Raw genomic sequence first — 23,980 nt, 5'->3', positions numbered from 1 at the left:
TTAAAGGAGAAAGGGTTTATTTGGGCTCAGCCCATTGCGGTGAGTAAGTTCTGTCAGCAGGAGTTTGAGGCAGCTCGCCACATCCCACCCACAGTTAGGAGGCAGAGCACATAAATGCTTTTGCTCAGCTTGCTTTCTCCTTTTCATTCAGGTTGGGACCCTGGCCCATGGAGTCACTCACATTCAGGGTGAGTCTTTCTATCCTAATTACATCAATTTAGAAATGCCCTCACAGACCTGCTCAGAGATCTGTTTACATTGTTACTCAAAATCTCATCAAGTTGACCATCAAAACTAACTACCATCGCACATATTTCTACCCTAAGGGAACTTATGACGTAGCAAACTTAACCAGAGGAGACTGTAGTTATTGCTAACAGAGTCCAGTTTTAGTCACAAAGGAATAGTCTTCACAAAGCCAATCCCAGAAAGTTTCATTTCTCCAGAGATCGTATTGTGGTACATTTTTCTCCAAGTTTTCTCTTCTCTTCTCTTCTCTTCTCTTCTCTTCTCTTCTCTTCTCTTCTCTTCTCTTCTCCTTCTCCTTCTCCTTCTCCTTCTTCTTCTTCGTCTTCGTCTTCTTCTTCTCCTCCTCCTCCTCCTCCTTCTCCTTCTTCTTTAATCTACTGTATTATGCCAGAAGAAACTCATGACATGTTGTAAGCTTAATTAAGTTCAATTTATTAACACAATTAGAGCTGTGAACAGATTTATTGACACAGCCAGAATCACTTAGTAACAGGCAGTACGCCATAGACTAAACAATTCACTTTTGCAGGCCTTGAAACTCTAGAAAGGAAAGCTGGAAATGGTGTCTTCAGTTCCTTGGCTCAGTTGTGGGGACCTGACCAGAGGCTGCCACTCATTATGTGTTCATGCTTCAGGAATGGTTCTTAGGTCTGTTAGAGAATAGGTTGGATCCTCTTGAAAACCACTTTCCATTTTATCGTGCAGATTTGATGCATAGGGACTTGATTTTAGCTTAGCTGAGCTGGTCTATCTCAAAGAGGAGACAGAAGCTCTTGCTTTTCTAGAAAAGACTAAGAGGACGTGGCAGAATAAGAGCCTAAGATCAGCTGCCCTTCTGTTTGGATCGCTTCTTCCAGCTTGACGGCCTCTTCTGCCTCTGGAATTGTTTTGCCTGAACAAATGAAGGTGAAACCCAGAGTAAGTATGTGAGTGAGCTGTTACCAAGGAAAACTTGGAGAACCTGAAATAAACTGATGATTTTCCTTTGGATAAAAGTGAATCTTCCAGGTATGATGGTACTCTCCTATGATCCTAGCTCTTGGGAGGTAGAGGTAGGAGGACTAGGAGTTCAAAGTCAACCTCTGCCTGCATAGGAAATTGGACTCATGAAACCCAGGCTCCAACAAACCAAAACCCAAACCAAAAACCAACTGAGTCTTTCTCCAGGCACAGAATGTATTTTAAAGGTTTGTTTATTTATTTGATTTTTATGTATGTATCTGTGTGAGTGTGTGTGCACACTAGAGAGATTTGGGTGTCCTTACTCTCTACATGTTCCTTTGTGACAGGGACTCTCCCAAATCCTGGGCTCAAGCTTTCTCAGATAGGCTAGAAGACAGCTAGTCCTAGCAATCTAGCCTTGGAGCTAGAGTTCTAGGCATGTGCAGATGGGACATCCACATCTGGCTGTCACATGGGTGCCAGCACCCAAACTTCCACTTCACAATTGCATCCGCATGCCTTTAACTGCTGAGCCATCTTTCCAGCATCTAAAGGGACAGAATCTTTGGTTCCAATAAAGCATCACTATTTTCAACAAGACAATTTAAAAACCTACTTTAGATGGCAGAGTTTGCTAATTCTCCATCTAGAGCTGTGCACTTCTCTAAACAGTTAGTTGACAGTGCTGGAAACCTGATTCAGAAAAAGTTCCATGCATGTGTTTGATGACACCTATGTTTTCCAATGTGGGTTTACTTACGGCACTAAGCAGAGTGGTGTCCAGAGTCTTAGGAAATCTGCCTGGGTCTACATCCTGCACTCTGCCCTTTAGGTTTGCTGACTGGGCTGACCTAGGTCGTGCTTTCAGTGTTTCTGTGCCTTTGGTGCAGCTCTTCTGAACAGAAACACTCTCTTGGAGGGAGGCAGAAGATTAAAAAAAATTACAGGATTCAAGGACCCCAACACTCAAGATTGTGCAAGAAGGAAACAGCTTCTGAGAGACACTTCAACCCAGCTGCTTGCAAGTTGGGCAGAAAGCTCTGGAGATCAGCTTTGGTGAACCAACACCAAGATGGGATGGCTTCCCCTGGGTAGAGCTGCGGCAGTCTTGTGTTGCTGGAACCAGCCCCCACAGGCTCACCGGTTCACTGGGCAAGGCTTGGATGGGATCTTCTCTTTGGTCTGTTACATTCTCTGTCCAAGGTGAATGGATGTTTGTTCATGTCTCTCTCCCCAGGGAAAGTCACAGGCTCACTTGCCATTATCTACAAAAATGACCAACAAAGGGCTGAGGTCACAGCTCCGGGACAGAGCACCTGTCAATCTTCTTCCTGGAAAATAATATATAAATAAATATCCAAATAACAGTGTCTTTCATGGATATTTAAGTTTGAAAAGCAATGATAACTTCAAGTGTTACGGCTCTGGGGGGGAAAGGTACCCTGACTGTGGGAAGTCAGGCTGTTCCTGCAGCTCTAAAGGGAGGTATCCTGGATACCTACAGCTGTGAGGAGAAAGGTATCCTGACTTGGCGGGAAGTCAGGCTATCCCTGGAACTATAGGTTCTATAGGGTGATGGTCGCCTTGCAGGATGTAGCAAACCTGCTCCTCTTCAAGAGAGAGCTGCTACAGCTGAGCTCTACTCCACTCGGCTCCCCCGAGGGAGTTTCCCAACAGAGATGTCTGTTTCTTCTCAGCCAGCTCTGGCCCAAGTTGGTAATTTTGTGCTTCACTCTGCTAAGGGAGCAACCCCTGCAGAACTGTAAAAAGTTGTTACTTCTGCTCTGTTCACCTAAGGGAGTTTCCCAGCAGAGATTCTGCTCTGCTCACCTAAAACTCTTTCAAGGGATTTATTTGGGAAGGAAGGACCCAGGAGAGTGGCTGCCTCTGTCAGGGTGGAGAAGGGCAGCTGTCAACTCAACAGGCACAGAGCTTATATAGGGCTTTTTAGGGGTGGTGTTTTTCCAGGAAGAATATTATCAGGGTGGGAATCAGTCAGATCTCAATCCCCTAAACTTGACAAACTCAGAGATTGGTTAGATTTGTGCTCTGAGATTGGTTGGTTTCATGCTTAGGGATTCATTGGTTTTGTGCTTAGATGGTCAGGGGCAGATTTGGTTCTGGTTTCAGGGCTAAAGTGTGTATCTTTCACTGGCTCCTTTTAACCCTTTGGATCTAGTTTCAGGGCCAGGGTGTGTTTCTTTGGCTGGCCCTTTTACCCTTCATTAACAACCTTCAGACTAGCTATCAGCTGGTACTCACACAAAGGGAGCAGTTATCATCAGACACGGCGTACTGTCAACCCTGTTTCTCCCACGGAATAACTTTCTCTTCCCCACACCTAATAAGAATCCTGCGTTTTTGGCCACTTCCCAGATGATCTCTGTCATTTGTCCAGTAAGTATTTGTATGTGCAACAAGCTTGTGTATTTGCAACCTAGGAGATTTTGAAGGAACACTCTCTCTTTTAACATAGTCTTACAATCTTCCCTTGACATACAGTGTGGCTCCGTGAAGAGCAGAGAGGGAGGATCCCAGAAGGAAAGTAGACATGCAGTCTTGGACATTTACAGATGCACAGGGAAGTGAACCCAGACACTTAATGTTGATGCTGCATCTCTAATGGAAGCGATCAGCATAAGATGCCCAAATGGTTAAGTGAAGATGCAAGTTGCTAGGTTGGGCCTCACAAAATGCGGGAAACAGATGCTTTTTGAGGCAGAAGTCAGCTGGTAGGCTCCATGCTGAATATTTGTGGGTCACAGCTGAACCTGAGCAAGGATGGTGACAGTAAGTGAGGCAGACAGCACCTGTATCTCAGGAGCAGACAGGTGCCATCATCCTGGAGAAAATTCAAGGAGGATCAATAAAAATGATTAAGGGACTTGGAGAATTGATTTTTGAGAAGAGATTAAGAAAAATAAATGTGCATCTTGACACATAGCCCGGGAGGAATATGATAACTGGGTGGTCCATTGATGTACCAGATGCTGACGAAAAGACACTCACCAGGCATGTGGAGACAAATTCCCTAACAAGGTATCTGGGGACACCGTTTCCCCGAGAAGTGGTGGAAAACCCTGTCCCAGAAGCACCAGCCACTCAGGTGGACAGATGTTTCCTGAATTTTGCTGGCAGGCCAGAAAAATGCACAAGACCACCACATATTTTTTTAATGTGATTGTCTTAATTCCTCGAGCATGGGAATGAAAGATAGCAGAATTACAATTTCAACCAAGTGCCTACTTTTAGATTGGTGATATTGTAGGAGTTGATTAATCACTTTCAGACCAAATCATTAAAATCAAGGAATGAAGAACTATCAAATCCAAATAGATACATCCATGCCCTGAGAACAAATGGATAAACCATATATGTATGAACACACACACATGTCTATATACACAACAGAGTTCTACATGGCATACACACTTGCTTATAAAAGTGTCAGCTAATGTGTTTATTTTCAGTGGCATGCCACTGCTCCCAAAGAGGGCTGCGGGATGACAGAGGTCCTTGGTGAGTTACCTCTGCCCTTTGTTCTGGCAGTTTCCAGAAACAGCTCCTACGCCAAGTGTGAATCATCTGTTTCTGGCACTGCAGAAGCATTTCAGCTAAGCTACATCTCAGGATCATTACTCTTCAGGCTTCACTATGGGTCATGGGAGGAAATGACATAATCCAACTCAACTCACAGAGAGTGGCAAGCGGAGGAAACTGTGGCTGCATCACGACATCTGCATATCCTTGAAAAGTCACCAAGCTTTGTGACACAGTCCCCTAGGAAAAGAATTTCTCAAAGACAAACGTGTGTGTGTGGGGTGTGTGTGGGTGTGTGTGTGTGGCTGGAATTGTGCCCTTCTGGTCTGAAACTTCTTCCACATGTTTATTGCAATAATGAATGTATAGACTACTATACATTTATTTCCACACCACACATTTATGTTTATTGCAATAATGAATGTATAGACTACTATACATTTATTTCCACACCACACATTTATGCTACCAAAATGCTGAATGTTTGGTGGCCATTTTTCATACTTTCCTTGTGGTGCAGGGGACCTTTTCATAGATACCATAATAGTAAAACGTGGGAAGGAGAAAATGGCAGTGGATAAGTGCCAGGCGGCATTGACCTATGTATTTTCCACGACAGAGCCCCACGTTCATTGGACAGTGTAACTCAGATTTACTTCCCCCGTTACTGAAAGGATGCAGGGGTTAACGTGCCACCTTTCTGCTGCTTGACGACTGAGGAGACATTGCGTTTTCCTCTCAAGTGAACTGTGTGTCGGATACTCAGGAGTCTTGCCAGCAGCCAGCAAGCTGCTACTCCCCATGAACGTGGCTCGCCCACTCCACACGGAAGAAGACTGGACTAAGTTGCCCTGGATCACTGGTGCCAAGTGAGCACTGGACATGTTTTTCCTCCTTTTGCCTCTTTCTTTTTTATATGTAATATATGACTGCCTTCCTTAGCCCTAAAAATACTCGTATTTGGAACTTTTGTCATTGTTGTGAATAAATTCTGGGACAGGAGCAACTTGAGGAGGAAGGGCTTATTTGGGCCATGGTTTGAGGGCTACAGCTATCATTTCTGGGAAGGCGTGGCAGCAGAAGCAGGTGACTCCTCCGCACATCTTGCAAGTACACTGCCGGGTCTAGCACACTTCCTCCGGAGTTACTTAGTTTGCCTTCTTTTCCTCTTCCTTCACTCAGCCATATGCTTTTAGTTCCATCCTCATGCCCAACATCTTGACTTAAGAGTAAACAAAGGTCTTCTCTTTTAGTAATCTGGCCTTGCGGTACTTGATGACTCTATAGTGTGTCTTTCAAATCGGTACCTGCCAGGCAGTGGCAGCGCACAGCTTTTATCCCAGCACTCAGGAGGCAGAGGCAGGCGGATCTTTTAGTTTGCCGCCAGCCTAGTCTATAGAGCTAGTTCCAGAACAGCCAAGGCCACACAGAGAAACCTTTTCTTGGAAAAACAAACAAAACTAAACCATTACCCCACAAAAGAGCTCCAATAATCTAAAAGTTCCCCTCCCATGGGTCCCTCATCCCCTGCAATCTCTAGTCATTTTTTCTTTTTTGGTTTTTCGAGACAGGGTTTCTCTGTATTGCTTTGGAGGCTGTCCTGGAACTCACTCTGTACACCAGGCTGGCCTGGAATTCACAGAGATCAGTCTGCCTCTGCCTCCCAAGTGCTGGGATTAAAGGCGTGTGTCACCAACACTCGGCTCTCAATTTTTCTTTTTAATCTTAAAGTTTTCCACTTCTTGTGATATAAGATCAAATTAATTATACACTTCAATATTTTTTCATTCTTCTTTTGCTTAGTATAGTTACAATTTCTTTTATTTCCTGAAACAATTAGCTCATCTTCCTTTTGCAAATAGTATTCTATTCCATCCATGAAACAGTCATTAACTTGTGATTTTTGAAACTCAAATTTGCATCAGTAAACATATGCTTGAGAGTTATAAGGCATTGACTTGGGTTGCAGATACATTTCAGTGAGCACAGAGTCTGTATATTTGGATGACAAAATTTTGCTCTGATGATTTTGGAATCCAATTCAAACAGAAGCAGCTATAAACTAGTTCTTAGAGCCTTACCTTGAAATAGGGGGTTAAAGATGCAGGTGTGTGTGTGTGTGTGTGTGTGTGTGTGTGTGTGTGTATGTAGGATGAAGGAAATCACCCTCCACACCAGGTTGACTTTATAATTCTGTCTTCTTAAATTAAGTAGCATGAATCAATAGAAGACAAGCAATAGAACTATTTACACGAATAAGTGGTTCACACAGTTGAAGTCTGAACAGCATTCAGAACTGGAGAAGGTAGGGAATTTGGGGGTGAGGAGCAACAGGCTATTGGTAATTTTAAGAGAGGAAGTAGGGTGTACTTGGTGAGTCAAGACTGTCTTGTTATGTAATTAAAGTCCTTCCAAGTGGCAACCCTCAGAAGAACAGGTGTTGCATGGTGGTAAACTCTTAGTGTTCTTGTCCTATGAGCTAATCTTTTCACAAAAAGTTTCTTGAACATATTGGTTATACATTGGACTGAGTTTCATAACATTTCCATACGTTGGAATGTGTTTTGGTCGCATCTACCGCTCATTTTCCTCCCTCATCCTCCTCCCCATCCATTGATCCTTCCCTCTTTCCAGCCAATTCCCCTCTTCTTTCAGTGTGTGTGTGTGCGCGTGTTTGTGTGTGTGTGTGTGTGTGTGTGTGTGTGTGTGCGGGGAATATTATTTTCAGATGTGTGACTGTTGTTTATGCTGTATTTGTTTAACTCTGTGAAGCTGCGTTGCTGTGCCTGTCAAAAACACCAGGCAGTACTAATAAAGAGCTGCATGGCCAATAGTGAGGCAGGAGTAGGGTAGGCAGGGCTGGCAGGCAGAGAGGATAAACAGAAGGAGAAAGTGAGGAAGGGAGAGGAACGAGAGAGAGGAGGACATCAGGGCCAGCCCCCCAGCCCCCCAGCCCCCCAGCCCGCCAGTCACCCAGCCACCCAGCCCCCCAGCCCGCCAGTCACCCAGCCCCCCAGCCACCCAGCCCCCCAGCCCCCCAGCCCCCCAGCCCCCCAGCCACCCAGCCACCCAGCCACCCAGCCCCCCAGTCACCCAGCCCCCCAGCCCCCCAGCCCCCCAGCTACCCAGCCCCCCAGTCACCCAGCCCTCCAGCCACCCAGCCACCCAGACAGTCAGAGTAAGAGGGAACAAGATATAGAAAAGTAGGAAAGATACAAGCCCAGAGGGAAAAGGTAGATGGGGTAAGTTAAAGAAAAGCTGGGTAGAAATAAGCCAAGCTAAGACTGGGCATTCATAAGCAATAACAGGATTCCCTGTGAGTTATTTGGGAGCTGGGTAGAGGGCCCCTCAGAATGAGATACTAGGAGGGGACACCAGGGCAATGTCTCCTGTTGGAGGATTCTTTTGCCCGGCAAGGAAACGTCATGGAAAGCTCCTCACTGGGCTGTGAGAAGGGAAGAACAGCAAGGGACACAATGGAAGGAAATCAGAGGCCTGGGCTCTGAGTTTACTGCTTTAATTTTTCCCAGAATGCTCAGCGCCATCGTTTGCCACACTTCTGTCTAAGCTCCAATTGTGGCAAATGTGTTAAAACATGTGCACCAATCTCATCTCTGTCCATGGCACTCTGACTCCTAGTTCACATATATTTTGCAATGTACATTTTCTACATTCACCCCATCACCCACAATTTGATATCTGCCATCAATGTGCTGGAGGAATACCATGGACCTAGGAGGCATCTGGTACAAGGAACTAAAGTTCCTCTCTCAGAAGGGCAAAGATGCTCAAAGCACTGCCTCCCATTCACTTCCACTCAGTCACAGCAGTGTCCCTCCCTTGCCTATTGGAGCCCATGGCCCAAGGCCTAGTCCTGGATTACTTGTGGGTTTCTAGCCTCAGCCAGGTGTATCTAAAAGCAATAGGAAATGGAAACTCTCATCTGGCACTAGCCAATGATGGAGGCTTTTGTAAAGAGGCTGAACTTGGAACTATTGGGTCTTAAGAATGAAGACCCAGAGCACCTTGTCTAGCAGGCTGTTGATCTTATTTATTCTCCACTGGCTTAGTTGCTCTAGCAATGGGCCCCACTGGGGACTGCCAGGACTGGCTGCCTTCAGTGGAGCTCCGCTTAGTTCCTGACCCTGTGGTCTGCATTGTAGCTGGGTAGAGGAAACAAGAGAGGAAAGCGTGGGCTGGAGTAGGAGGGGAGGGAAATGTCTTTTGAAAAGTCTCAGGTAATATATTCCATGGAAAGGGCACTTTGTCCCGAGAGACATTACTATTCCAGAGAGCCATTACAGTGTGGTCAGATTACATCATGCTCTTTAAGGAGTTCCTCTGTCCACTTCCTGTGTGACATCACCAGAGTGGGTGGGGAGCGAGGCCAGCATGGACCTGGCTCCTTGGCAACAGCTTCGAGACCCTCATGCACAGTGCCTCATGCCTGCCCTCTAGAAAGCAGTGTTCTTAATGGTGGCATATTGGTGAACCAAATAAGCCAGAGCTTCCCTGTCTGCATTACAGCAGAGTAGCAACATGGGGAGGATGCTCTTGGCTACCGGTTCCAGACAACTATGGTGGGGAAGGTATCATGAAGAAGACCGGTGGTGGTTAGGAAGAAAACGAGAGGGGGAGGGAGGGAGGGAGGGAGGGAGGGAGGAAGGGACAGACAGAGGAGACAGGGAGAGGGAGAGAAGGAGAGAGAGGTAGGGAGAAGGAGAGAGAGGTAGGACGAAAGAGAGAGAGAAGGAGAAGGAGAGGGAGAGGGAGGGAGAGAGAGGAATGTGTCAGCATGAGTGGGCTCTATTCTCTTTGTCCTTGTAGTCCGTCCAGGTACCAGCTTATGAGACGTTGCTGCCGGTATTCATGGTGGGTCTTCATCTATACAGTAGGAGGGAAGTCCTGTTGCACAAGCCATTTTCTATTTGAAGGCTACAATCCCTAATGTGAAACTTCAAAGAGACTGTAATCTTGACTACACACCCCTGACATCTTCCCCACAGATAAACCCAAAGCTTTGCTAGATTTTCAACCAAGATCGCCCTCCCTGTCACCTTCTGCAGGCTCCAGGCATCTGCACACTTGAACTCTGTTTCTAACTCCTTACATCCAATTCTAACCCCAGAACCTCTCCCTCCCGCTCTGTGTTCACACCAGCTCGTGACTAGTTATGTAATCTCTCTGCAGTTTGCTTGGCTTCACTGTGTCTCCCTGCTTAGAACATAAGCTCTGGCCGGGTGTTGGTGGTGCATGCCTTTAACTCTAGCACTTGGAAGGCAGAGGCAGGCGGATCTCTGTGAGTTCCAGGCCAGCCTGGTCTACAGAGTGAGTTCCAGGAGAGCCTTCAAAACAATACAGAGAAACCCTGGAGAGAGAGAGAGAGAGAGAGAGAGAGAGAGAGAGAGAGAGAGAGAGAGAGAGAGAGAGAGAGAGAGAGAACATAAGCTCTGCGATTCCAATTCTGTTGCCTTCATCACTACTGTGTCCTTGGCTTATAGTTCCTGGCAAGAGGAGACACATTAAATCTGTTCTTAACATAATAAATGGTCTTTGTTGGACAAACTCCCCAAAGTTTAGAGCTGTGTCTATTTAGTTCATATTATAAAGTCTCCCAAGTAATTGGACACTTGTTAACATGTCTTAAAGGCCAAATATGAGGCTTTCATTTTGGGTGGGGGTTATTTTAAATGTTTAGAATAGCAAACCTGACTCAGATCGCATCAGCAGCAGGAACAGCCACTTTTTTTAATACTCCTGTGTCTCTTTGCATTGACATGTTCTGTGAAGCCCTCTACTGACTCTCGCGCCTCTCGGATGAAAGGACACATGGAAATCAAAGTCCACCTTCCTTTCCTCTGGGCCTGCAGATGAGGTGACCATCTGGCTGTTCAAGACGTTCAGTGTCCAGATCAACCTGTGGTCCTTAGTTAATGTCAGCATTGCTTGGAGTAAACTTGTTTAGTGTGGAGGCTAACAAACAATGCATATTCATACATGCTGATGAGGGGGTGGAGGTGACATGACTTCCACGGCCGAGCAGGCCACACGGCTGGAAAACAGACAGTTGAAAGCATGCTTCACCTCTCCACCACAGACAGAAGCCCCTGTGAGCCATCTGCTTTCTTTGGGAAGCCCACAGTTTCTAACAGGAACTTGCAGTTATATTTTGAGTCTTTTTGATTTTTCTTGGGTGATGATTTTTACAATTTAAAAGTTTTTTTTTCCCCATGTAACAAATCTGTAAAGGGCAACCGTGTTACAGGCCAGAAACACAGCAATATATAGCACGGCCCAATCAGCTAAGAACCACATATTGAATTTTATTTGGAGCCCATAAAATCACTAGAGTGATTTTCAAAGAATATTAATAAAATGCCTTTGAGAGGCTGGTCATCTGGGCATGGAAATTAAAGTAAATTCAGAAAAGTTTAAGAGAATAATGTAAGAACAATGCAAACCTATTGCTGCAGTTGGAGAAGAGAGCTAAGATATGCATGACTTCATGCATAACTGCTACCTTAGGGAAATTATAGGGAATAAACTGTGGTATATTCCAGACTTTTGCACCTAAATCTAGAAAGCACAATGGCCAAAATGAGTTATTTTATGTAGCACATAATATGAAAATTCTAAACTCTTTATGCCCAAATCAAGAACTTTACTGGATTCAAAGGTCAGAGCTGGCAAAGAGCAACACTCTGCCTCCTGACTGCTCAGGATGGAGGTCAGGACAGATCTGTCCAGCAACACGAACCCCACAAAGCAACACTCTGCTAATGGTTATTATGTAGCTGGGAGTCTTCCAAAGACCCTTGAACAGGTCAAATGTTTTACAAACATCAATGAAGAGGAAAAATGGCAACTCTAACTCATCTGTCCACATACAGAACTCTAGGGTGAACGAGGGGCATCCTGACACTGGCATCCTCACAGCTCAGGGGCCTGGGTTGGAGAAGAGCTGGCCCAGGTTTCCTCAGCATGGGACCAGGCTTAGGTTGGGGGCAACAGGCAATGGGCACTAGGACGCTGTGCAATTATAATACCAGCTATGGAAGGAGGGGCAGCTGCCTGTGCACGCATGTCAGGCTATTCATTCTGTAATGAGGACTGTGGCAGGGGTCCTTGTGTAGCCTCCTAGGAGTGGGAGGCTTTGTGGAGAGGATGAGGCTGATGACGAGACCATGGAGGGGAGCACCTCTGAAGGTGAGGTTCATGACCAGGCTCCTGAATAGCCAGGGCTGCTTGCTGAGCAGGAACACCCGAGTGCTGATGATAAAGATGGTCTCTGGGCCTCTCGGAATCACCCATAGACCAGTGCCCGGCTAGAGGAAAACCCTGGGAGAGAAGAGAAAGATTGAGAGCAACTTTCCCGGGTGCAGGGAGAAGATGCGTCTGGCGGGACAGGCGTATACATCTTTAGAGGGTGATGCTGTCAGTCAGCGAGTTGGGGCTGAGGACTGCCACCACGAGGCCATGATGCCAGCCATACCCACTAAGATGATGCACCTCAAGATCAGTTCTGACTGCATGACCAGTGTGACTGCCATGCTGGGGCCACGGTGGCTGTGCTGCATCACAGGTGGTACCCAGGGCACAGAAGACCACAACAGGAGAGATGCTTATAATGGTGGGACGTGAGGTACGTCCTTGGGTGGGGTCACGTCTGCCAACACGGAGTGGGCAAGGGTTGGCAGAAGGGCTGGCAGGCAAGAGGAGAGAGATGTGGATGGGAGCAAGGCTCAATCTCCTGGCTACCATTCATCCCAAATCTACCGTTTCGGTGCGGAGGAAAGGCAGTGTTCTCTACAGAGTAACAGGAGCCCCTCCCAAGGGTGAGAATTAGAGAAAGACACGCTCATGGAGGTGGAATGGACAGTGGGGAGCATTGTGTAGAAAATAGTCTCTAGGTGTGACAGTGGCCAGAGAGACCACTGTGCCAACCTCTGTGTTGAAGTAGCTTTTACATTATATTCTAGATTAGTGGTTCCTCCTAAAGCTGTGACCCTTTAACACAGTTCCTCATGTTGTGGTGACCCCCAACCATAAAATTACGGTGTTGCTACTTCATAACTGTAAGTTTGCTACTGTTATAAATCGCAATGTAAATATCTGATAATGCAACCCCTGTGAAAGTGTCATTCAGCCCCCAAAGGGGTTGTGGCCCATAGGCTGAGAACCACTGCTCTAGCATCTCTAGAAGGAAGGAGACAACAGGGCACCTTTGTTGTTTACTAGAGATCCAAGTCACCACCCAGGGCCAGAGATCCAACTAAGAACCAATTCACTGAACAAAAGTCAGGCATCAGAAAATATCAAAGGTAAACACATAATGAAGATATAAATACATCCATAGAATAGCTGTGTTCTACTGAGCAGACAAAGACTTTCTTTAATGGACCTCAGGGAAGCCCTGCACATTGTCACCTTTCTCCCTCTGAAATCTCAACAGGTGTGTGTGTGTGTGTGTGTGTGTGTGTGTGTGATCATTTTCCTTTTACATGCATGGTATTTTCAATTCTGAAAGGCACTGTGACAGTTTTCTCTTCATTTACCGAGCATCGACTTCTATGTGTAAATTGGTGTGTTCTCATGGGTGGGGCATGAAGCAGATAAGTTAGTGATTTCCTTCTGATCTCAGGGAAGGACTAACAGAGAGGCTGCCCTGGGGAGGACTTTGCCTTCAGAGGAAGTCTCCATGACACTGGAAGTTTGCTTGTCCTTCTTTGGGCTTTCCAAACAGGCAGAGTAGTTTTTTTTTTTGGCCCCTGGTCAATGGCGGCCTGTTATTGTCCATACCACACTGTGTCTAACTTAAATTGCCTGGTAACATTGTATAATGTCAAGTCTTTTTAAGATCCAGGGATCAAATCTGTCATAATTATAAAGATACCAAGAAGTAAATCAATAGTAATAAAAGAAAGTGACCCTTCTAGCAGAGAAAGCAGGGACATCAGAAAATGACTGGAGTCTCCTCAGTTTGCTTGGGCACCAGGGGATTGGGAGTAACATGCCCTACCCAATTTCAGAATTACCTTGTTTGGTGAACACCAAGTTCCCCAGCCAGCAGGGACCTTGAACTTTGACCCTCCTGTTTCCACCTCCCAAACGCTGGAACTATAGGCATGCGCCATTATGTTCAACTTCCGTGCATCCTTAATGATGCTTTTGTGTCTTGGACTTCTTTACTTAATAAAATTCAATGCTGATTTTGCTTAGACTAAAAGCATTTCTTCCTTGGCAGGATTCTGTCATTCTTTTGTGTTGGTAATAAATGAGCCCTTCGATTAAATTAATGAGCCTTTTTAGAATTACACAGATTGTGAATGGACATCACAGCTTACTTTGCATGATTATTTTTAATAACACCTCATCTTGTTTATGCAAGAGCCATGATTTCCTCCCGCTAGCTTCCTACACCATTCTTGTGGATGCAGTGACCCAAACCCACGGGAGGACGCAGGGGGACAGATCAGTGGCACTCTGAAAGCAAACCTCGGCTAACGGCTAGCTCTTCACTGTGGTGAGTGTTTGAAGGAAAGGGACTCAGGAGCAGGAGCCTCTGGTCCTTCTTTACCTGGTGAGGCTGGCCACAGAGACGAAAACTCCCCTCTGCAGAAGATGTCATAGTGCTTGGAAACAGAGAGTAATGTGGCCCACCTTTCTGCATTGCCAGCCCACGGAAAGCAACTTTCTTGTGAGACCAGGGATGTATCTCGGTGGTAGAGTGCTTGCTTGGCAGACACAAGGCCCTCAAAATATGCCCAGTACCTAAAGGTGTGTGTGAATGTGTGCATGCGAGAGAGAGAGAGAGAGAGAGAGAGAGAGAGAGAGAGAGAGAGAGAGAGAGAGAGGCAGAGGCAGAGGCAGAGACAGAGACAGAGACAGAGACAGAGACAGAGAAAGACAGACAGACACTTGAGGAATGTGTTGTGGTCTCAGAGAGGCCGAGAAGGGCCTGAGCAGATGTTTCTTGTTGGGCCCCTGTGTGTCTGTTAGCTGTGAGTCACATCCTTCTGTTCTCCAAGACTGTGTCCCGAGACAGCTTTTGCCAGGTCTTGGGGTCTCATCTCTAAGGTTCTGAGGAAACACACAACTTGAACGAAGTAAAACTGACCTTCTCTAGCTAAATGCCTTGTGAGAAGCTGGCCTGTTCCAATGGCACATCAGGGAAATGCATCCCTCTTAGCTGGGGCTTCACGGACTTCCTGCTCTCGGGGTAGACTGCACTTCTGTCCCAGCAGAAATCCTCCTCTGTCAGCTGTGGTTTTCATTTTCATCTCCTGATGAAAGGCTCTCTTCTATGGCTAGTTGGAATTTGTAACTCAACACATGACTCTGTGCTCCAATATGTCTCATCCCAAATACTGACCCTCCCCCAGCCCCTTCCAAAGATAATTCAGCTTGCACGGAAGCCTAACATGGAAGGCAAAGCCACATACAAACACTCCATCTGCTCGGGTCTCGAGTCCACTCCAGAGCTTGTAGACCTTGTCTAGCTTCTGAACTAGAGATAAAAAGAGACACAGGACCTGTCAAAGACCAAGGCTAAACTTGAGCCATCCAGACCAAGGAATGAACTTCACAGCTGTTTCTCTCTCTGTGTCTCTTTGTCTCTGTCTCTGTCTGTCTCTGTCTGTCTGTCTGTCTGTCTGTCTGTCTTTGTCTCTCTGTCTCTCTGCCTCTCTCTCTCTCTCTCTCTCTCTCTCTCTCAGTCAAGGAGAGTTTATAAATCTTGGTAGCTGTTTTGGGCTTTCATGTTCTTAGTTAGCAAATTGTCCTTAAGTTGAACCTGGATTCTTGTGGTTGCAATACAAGTGCATGCCTCCCCCTTCCTCTTATTTAACAGCTGCTAAGCTCTACTTCTGCAGCAGCAATTAGCCTGAACTAATTTCCTCAATCTCCAGAGAGGCACTTATTTTCCTTAGATTTGGGTGAGTTTCTAAGCAGGATAGAAGGGACAGAAGCGGGTAGGAGTATGGCTTAACAAACACCATTTGTCCTTTCAAGCTGAATACAAAGATAAAAAGAACCATTACCTGATAGAAGAAATATACAAAAATGTGTCCCTCCTTCAGACTCTGCTGTTTCTGAAACTATTGCTGAGTTGGAATTGTCTCCCCAGCTTACTGAACGTCTGTGTTGCTTAATTAAAATTGCAATCAGTGCAGTATTATTTTAAAGCTAAGCATTATGTGGGTCCATCTCAACTTCTCTGTGGGTTATACATGGAGGCAGCAGGCAATGTTAAAAATGTGACCTGTGATGGAGACCTTAGACCTTTCCAGACAGCCAGAGTTCATGATGAAAATGTCCTTTATTATAATAAATCATCTTGATCTCTGGTGGGGCTGAAGACTGGTCAGGCTTGTGGGTGGTCAGCAATGCCCGTCTACCTGATATTCTACAAAGACTTTAGAGACTGAGGCTTGGGTGAGATTCACTGGTTGACAATATGTCCCAAGAGCTGTCATATATCTGAGTACTTGAGAGATTTGGGCTGGATCTGACCTGGAAGCCTCATGTCTGAGGACTAGCTCTCATAGGACCAGAAGGTATTAAAATGCTGCCAAAGGGCAGAAGCAATCGATGATCCTACCCAGCTGTGACACTTGGGAACCACAGCAATGACCAGCATGGCAAGAGATCTGTAAGGTGCAATGGTGGCACGTGGACTTTGGTGGTGACCAACAGCTGTTTAATTGGACTTAATTAAGGCCCCTTCAACAGGAGAGAGATCGTGCCTTGTACTATAAACCCAACCCCACTACCCAGGGTTAGCAGTGAGAGCATGGATCTTAGAGAAGAGCCTGCTACCACCACTAGACCAGCAGGATTCCTAGCTGCATTCTAGATGTTCATTCTTATACTGACAAGCAACTGTAGCTCCCATCCCTCATCAAATAATCTCTTCATGAAAGCTATCACTGAAAACCACACTGGTCAAGCTCAAGACAACAGCTACGTGTGGGAAATCACAACCTAGCTAATACACGTGGGACACAGCTCCACCACCTAAGCCTCAGGGAACAAACATCACAGAAGAGGGATAAATGGGTTGCAAGGCGCCAACAGACACGCTAACGCACAAGGGGCATCTAAGGGGCTGGTCTAATAAAGCGGCAGTAGTAGGTTCTCGTTTTCTCTGTCTGGTTTCGGTCTGGACCTGTCAGCTTCAGTGACAATAAGAACAGACATTAGAGCTTTGCTGAGATTTGTCAACTCTTGTAACACATTGTTCAACCTGCAGATGGTCTTATGGACCCACAGACACACATGGCTTTTCTTGGTTCACAGCTACTTAAGTGGGAGATTTGCCGCTACCCCAATAGATAAGCAGTTCTGAGTGGACTGGCTTGTGCATACAGGCCTATTTTCCAAATCCTCTGAGGGATAGTTATGATAGGTAGGGTCATTGAGTGAATGGAATAAAGGACTCTAGAAACTTAATGCCAAACATAACACACTTCTCCATATGTAACACATTGTATCAATGAAACAGATTTTTAAACACCTTACTTTCCCAACTGTAACGAGGTACTTTGAAACTGCAATCTTTTTTAATCTGTACAAATTTTATTGTATCATAAACATGAATTTGTATTGTTTATACTATTTTGAACCTTACCTTGACTAAAGAAACAAACTGTAATATAGTCAGGGTGTTTTTAACTTTTTTTTTATTTTAAATAGCTTGTTTTACATGTCAATCCCAGTTCCCTCTCCCTCCCCTCCTCCCAACCCCCTCATTCCCTCCATCCTCCCACCCTATTGCTAATTTCTTCCGCATAGGGGATATCTAGAGTCTATCATTTCATTCAGGGTCTTTATAATTCAGAATGAGGATGTCTCAGTTATCCTCAATATCACTGAACCTTTTCATAAAACTGTCTGAAGAAACATGGCTACCCTTGTAGGCAAAGAAAATAAAGGCAAAGAACATAAAAGTGTGTTTACTTCTGAGATTCACTCAGTATTTCTCTAGAAAGTCAGTTGGGACAAATGAGATATTGCCTATATGTCCTGTTTCTTCTAACTCCAAAATGTTTGGTGCTACCCACAAGGAGAAAGATGCTGAACAAAGTATAGATTCAGTCTCGCTCAGAGACAGCTTCCAGGAAGGGAGGGTGTGAACATTTGAGCCCTCCGAGGTCGTAACTACAGAAAATACCAACTGACTGTTAGATATAAGAATTGCCATGGAGCTGGAGTAAGTCAACTGAGAACTTCAGAGACCAAAAGCACGACACTGAGTTATATTAACTACTTTTCTTGTTGCTATAAACAGATACCTGGCAAAAGCAACATGAATGAGAGAGGGTTTACTTAGGCTTATACTACTGCCCGTCTTGGCAGGAGAAGTATAATACAGCAGTTTTCAACCTGTGGGTCACGGCCCCTTTAGAGGTCACATATCTGACATCCTGCATATCAGATATTTACATTGCAATTCACAACAGTAGCAATGAAAACAGTTTTATGGTTTGGGGGTCACCATGACACGAGGAACTGTGTTAGAGCTTCACAGCGTTAGGAAGGTTGAGAAGCATGGGGGCAGGGTGGGGCTGGTCACCCTGCAAGTGCAGTCAGGAAGCAGAAAGAGATGGGGCTCACCTTGATTTTGACTTTTCTCTTTTTATTCAACAAACATGGGAGCTCGTGGGTTGGATCTATCCACATCTGGGGTGAAATGTAACTCAGTTAAACTTCCCTGGAGTCACCTTCACAGACACACCCCATGCTGTGTCTCCCAGGTGATTCCAGAACTCAGTCAAGTTGATAATGAAGATAAACCATCACCCAAGCGTATAGGCTGCATTAAGAATGATTGTCACTCACCGGTTTACCTGCTCTCCTCTCTGCTTCAGCTCCACTTCCCCTCAATATCTGTTTTGTGCAGACAGAGCTTTACGTTCCTTTAGGCATTTGCCCCTTTGTCAGCAGTCACAGTACTAACTCATTTTGTCAGTAGAGAGCAGTAAAGAGACACTGCAGACAGGAAGGATGCTGGTCTTCTCCAGCGTCTGGCTCTTGTGAGGGTGGATATCTTCCCTAGCATTCGGCAATATAGGAGCGCTTTCCCAACATCTGCTTCTGCAGTGTGTAGCTCAACCACAGTCAGTCTTTCATCTACCGCCTGGGAGCAGAGCGTCTCTGGTGGGACTCCATCCATGGATAGCTTTCCCCAGAACTCTAAGGCACAGCATCACAGCAGGTTCCGACCGTGCTCTCGACTTCTTACTGGCCAGTCTCTTGATTCACCAATCTTAGTGATAGCTCTTAATTCCTTGCACCTCCTGTATTGAAACTGGAGTGCAGTTTGTGTCCTGCTTGGGCCATGACTAGCGCAGCATGACATCTGGGAGTCCTTGCAAAGTAATCTACCAATGAGTTACAACTTGAAGAAGCACCTTTGTTCTCTATTATGAATATGACCTGTAATTTTCTTTTTCCTTATGCAAGTCTAGGTAGGAGTTAGGAAAATTTCCTCTCTGTTTTCTGAAGGTTTGCTTAAATGAACTTATAATAGACATATTAAGAGAAGAGATACAAAGGTCACTGTATACAGGGCTTCCCCAGAACACATTACACACCTTCCTATAGCAGTGTAGGGAATGGGGAGGTAGCTGGTTTTAAGGGTTTTTCATGGGAGGTGAATGGGCACAAAGATCAATGATTTCTCATTCTCCTGGAAGTGGAATGAACCAAAGGACAGAAGATGGCTTGAGACACGATCTGTCTAGGTGTGGGGCCACTCTTTAATCCTCGTTGCTGACACAGGGTTTAGTCTTTCCTGCTCAATGGACTCTAAGGGTGGGATCAAAGTTAGCTGTTCCTTTCTGGTGGCTCCTGTTTTCAGGTGGATGAGAGATTTCACAGGAGAAATGGGAGCTGCCCGGGGAGACTTTGATTCTAAGGCCCCTCATGTCTTTCAGCTTCCTTTACCTCAAAGAGCTGGGCATGTCAAAGCCGAGCCCTGACACCTGCTGTGTCAAATGCTCCTTTGATGACAGAGCAGACTCATTGGAAACATTACTACAGCATTATGTTCAGAAGCCCTTCAGATTCATGACTTTTCTGAGCACAACACCAGTGACTTCACTGGGCACTCATGGCTGGAGAGCACTACAGGAGAAACTGCAGAACAGCTTTGGGAGGTGAGCTCATCTCTCCTTTCCCCGTCCGGTCACTCTCCCCTCACCAGATGGGAGGTCTCTGGAGGGGCTTCTCATGGTCCTCTCCTGGAGAGAATAACGTTTCAGCTGTTTCGAGCAACTCTGGGATAAGATGCCAATGTCTAAATTCAATAACTCAAAGTCCAATCATAACAGGAAGACTGGCAATGTGAAAGACGCCTTTCTTGGCATTATCAACGAAGGTTTGAAAACATGAGCATGAGCTTGTGAGCCTCATCACAACTCCCCAAACTTGAAGTAGCTGAGGCTTGCCTCAGACTCACGATCATTTGCCTCTACTTTCCAAGTGTGGAGAATACAGGCATGTGTAACCACACTTATCCTGATATGTTCCCTTCTCATTTTAGTGGGTGAGAATCTCCAAGACATTTCACCAGGTTCTCACAACACTAACACTGTCTTGAGATGTATATAAGTAAAATTTAGATGACAAAACATGTCTCAAGTGCATGTTGAGGACAAGACCTAAAAGAAGTGAGAAAGGTTGACTGCTAGTCCAGGATTCTGTCTCAAAGAAAAATACTTCAGGACTAATCCACAGTTTGGGAAATCTGACACACTACTGTATTCCTTTAAAGACCATTTTTTAAAAATACTTCAGGACTAATCCACAGTTTGGGAAATCTGACACACTACTGTATTCCTTTAAAGACTGTTTTTAAATTATGTATAAGATGTGTAAGTCTGACTATATGTGAACATGCACCCATGGAGGGCAGAGGTGTTTAATTTCCTTGGAACAAGAGTTAGGGGCCACTGTGAGCTGCTCAGTCTGAGTCCCTTGCAAGAGATGTGTGTGCTCTAACTACTGAGCATCTCTCCAGCCCTAACCATATACTTTTAAAAAGTATTATGTCCCGGTGGTGAGATGCAGATTCCTTGTGGACCGTTGTAAACTGGGAGCAGGCAATGGTTATTTGGTCGCCCACTCTAAAATGCATTCTTGTTTGACGTTCCCCCGGGAGCACCAGAGATGAACATAATGGCTTATGCTCAGGGTGGGTCCACCATCACGCTTCCACAGCCCTGCTTCTCATCACACTCTCCAATCAGCCATCCCAGTGGACTGCCCCGTGTTCAGAGGTCCACATTAACAAAACGTCTGTTTATTCATAAGAATTTTGTAAAAAGTTTAGATTTAGGATGCTAATCCATGTGGTCATGTCAACGCTGGCCACAAGACAGACATGGCAGTGGTAATGGGAATATGACTGTTTCCTGACGACTGGTCAATGAGGAAGACATTCACCCCAAGCAATCCTGATGTGTAAAGTCAGTGCAACAAGATGACCAACAAAAAAGTGAAGGGTTTACTGGGTAGTGCTTCATTCAGGAACACAACCAATCAGCAGAAGGCTTGTGTTATCAGCTAGTCACTTAGAATAAATTACTTCCTATATTTGTTGACCCCTCTACACTTTGGTGTCAATAAGCTATTAAAAAGAATGACATTGGAGAAGTAATTGGTAGAACCCAGACCTCCAGGCCCAGTCTCTACTTTTACACGGCTCCAAGACATTTTGAGGCAGCTATCATACATTCATTTCCCAGTGAATGGAAATCAGAGCAAATCGATAACACTTACCCCATACGTATCCTATGTTTCATAACTCAGCAGTATTCTGTCTGAGGTGCTGATCCTAGAGTTCATCTGCAAAGCAATGTCATCACTAATGAGACTATTGAAACATGTTTTTCATTTTATAAAAATATTTTATCTTTTGTTTTTAAGTGTGTGTGTGTGTGTGTGAGAGAGAGAGAGAGAGAGAGAGAGAGAGAGAGAGAGAGAGAGAGAGAGAGAGAGAGAGAGAGAGCGCACAGGTGTTCATGAAAGCCAGATCCTATGGAGAAAGAGTTACAAATAGTTGTAAACCAGCTGCTTTGAGTGCTAGGAACTCAACGGGTCCTCTGTGGGAGCCACATGTGCTGGATGGGTACAGGCTATGATCACGGGTCAGATGACAACTTATGGAAATTGGTTCTCTCTTTTCAGCATGTAGGTCCTGGGGATCAAATCCAGGTTGTTATTCTTGGTGGCAGGTGTCTTCAGCCCCTTAATCCATCTTGTAGGCAGGCCTTATTTTTTTTGAGGGGGGACCAACCAGCTCCCAAATAAAGACACATGGACTTAATTATGAATGTGCAAGCTTAGCTCAGGCTTATCCCATTAGCTCTTTTCACTTATTTTAGCCTGTTTCTAGTCATCTGTTTTGGTTTGGGGCTTTTATCTTTCATTCTGTACATTCTACCTTCCTGCTTTCTCTGCATGTCTAGCTGGCCCATGGCTTCTCCCCGATGACTCTTTTTCTCTCTCCCCACCTCCCCCTACCTAAATTCTTCCTGCTACTTACACTCCCTGCTTGGAAGTCCCACCTATACTTACTCCCTCGCTATTGGCCATTCAGCTTTATATTAAGTAGGCAAGGTGAAACAGCAGCACATCTCTACATAATTAAACAAATGCAACACATCTTTACATTGTTAAACATATTCTGCAGAACAGGCCTTTTTAGACCATCTCTTCTAGTTCTTAACTAAAGAAAACAGCTGCTACTGCAGTGAATTTCAGCCTTGGGAGCCATATGGTCTTTAGTCCATGCCATCACTGTGTATAAAATGCACAGGTCAGATGGGGTGGGGAATGAAGTAGGCACTGTAATTGTTTGAAATAAGCTTTATGATTTAAAAATATCTACTAGACTTGATAATTATTTGAATCATTCCATTTCTCTAACTAGTGTTGTCACAAAAACTTACCTGCAAAGAAAGATTTGCAAAGTTGTATGAATGATTTGTGATCCTTAATTCTTTTTCCTTGCTGTTGACAGATGGAGGCTACACAGCTACTGGCCTTTCCAAAGTTTGGCAGTAGATGTGCATGATCTCATTCAACAGAGACAGGATGTTCTGCAGATCTCTTGGCACAAGATGACGAAGAATGAGGGAGGAAGTCAGGGTTCTGAGTGATATATTCTTCAAGGAATCTTTTATAAAGTTGAAATGCTTCTCATTAAAACCTGATGCAAATTTTAATTATGTACCACTGTCAGAAAAGAATGTTCTAGATTCAAGGTGTTTGATGTAACTGTGAAAGATAAGAACTTGAATAAAAATCGAATTAGTCATGTCTTGCGCTAAATAAAATATGAATTCATACAATGCTTTCATATAGCCACAGAATTTCATTGGCATTGTCCTTAGCAATCAAGCACTAAGGATTTTGTCAATTATAGGTATTTTGTTCCCGATGACCAGCTCAGAATAGTTCTTTTTAATGGACTCTGAGTTATTTTAATTTGAAGCAAAGGGAGCACTGACATCAACCTTGGGGTATGGGTGTGGGAATCAAGATTCACTAGACTCTGTACAGGTGAAATGAAGTTTATGGGGAGAACTACAGGTGTGGGGGTGGATATCGTTACATTGGGCCAGTACCTCAAAACAGGGCACGCTCAAAGTCTTAAAAAGCCCAAATCTCTACCACTGTCTCCACTGAGGTTTATTTTATTGAAACTGCAGCCAAGACCCCAACCCAGCGAGCCCAGCTTCAGGTGAGATTGGGTCTCTGGCTGGGACCACCCGCCCATCACCCATCCCCCTCCATCTTCGGGGCCGCTCCGGGCTTCCAGAAGAGCCGCCCACACAGGAAAGAGATCAGCTCCCCAAGACCCCAACCCAGCGAGTCCAGCTTCAGGTGAGATTGGGTCTCTGGCTGGGACCACCCGCCCATCACCCATCCCCCTCCATCTTCGGGGCCGCTCCTGGCTTCCAGAAGAGCCGCCCACACAGGAAAGAGATCAGCTCCTCCAAGACCCCAACCCAGCGAGCCCATCTTCAGGTGAGATTGGGTCCCCGGCTGGGACCACCCGCCCATCACCCATCCCCCTCCATCTTCGGGGCCGCTCCCGGCTTCCAGAAGAGCCGCCCACACAGGAAAGAGATCAGCTCCCCAAGACCCCAACCCAGCGAGTCCAGCTTCAGGTGAGATTGGGTCTCTGGCTGGGACCACCCGCCCATCACCCATCCCCCTCCATCTTCGGGGCCGCTCCCGG

The 23,980-nt window shown here is 45.5% G+C and overlaps 1 long non-coding RNA gene across 2 annotated transcripts; it reads right to left on the bottom strand.

Annotated features, from left to right (window-relative positions):
- Positions 1 to 23,411, bottom strand: LOC121137137. Of its 2 annotated transcripts, XR_005874365.1 has the most exons (4): positions 22,686 to 23,411; positions 21,514 to 21,579; positions 1,952 to 2,522; positions 1 to 1,141 (listed from the first exon to the last, which is right to left on the bottom strand). It is a non-coding gene; the product is annotated as an uncharacterized LOC121137137 (long non-coding RNA). The 2 variants fall into 2 exon arrangements; XR_005874364.1 differs by having other exon boundaries at positions 1 to 2,522.
- Positions 23,412 to 23,980: the final 569 nt, after the last annotated feature.

This window comes from Mesocricetus auratus, unplaced genomic scaffold, assembly GCF_017639785.1.
Source record: "Mesocricetus auratus isolate SY011 unplaced genomic scaffold, BCM_Maur_2.0 Super-Scaffold_100676, whole genome shotgun sequence".
Classification (NCBI taxonomy): domain Eukaryota; kingdom Metazoa; phylum Chordata; class Mammalia; order Rodentia; family Cricetidae; genus Mesocricetus; species Mesocricetus auratus.
Note: the sequence above shows the minus strand (reverse complement) of the source record. Positions and strands in the feature narration are given on the sequence as shown.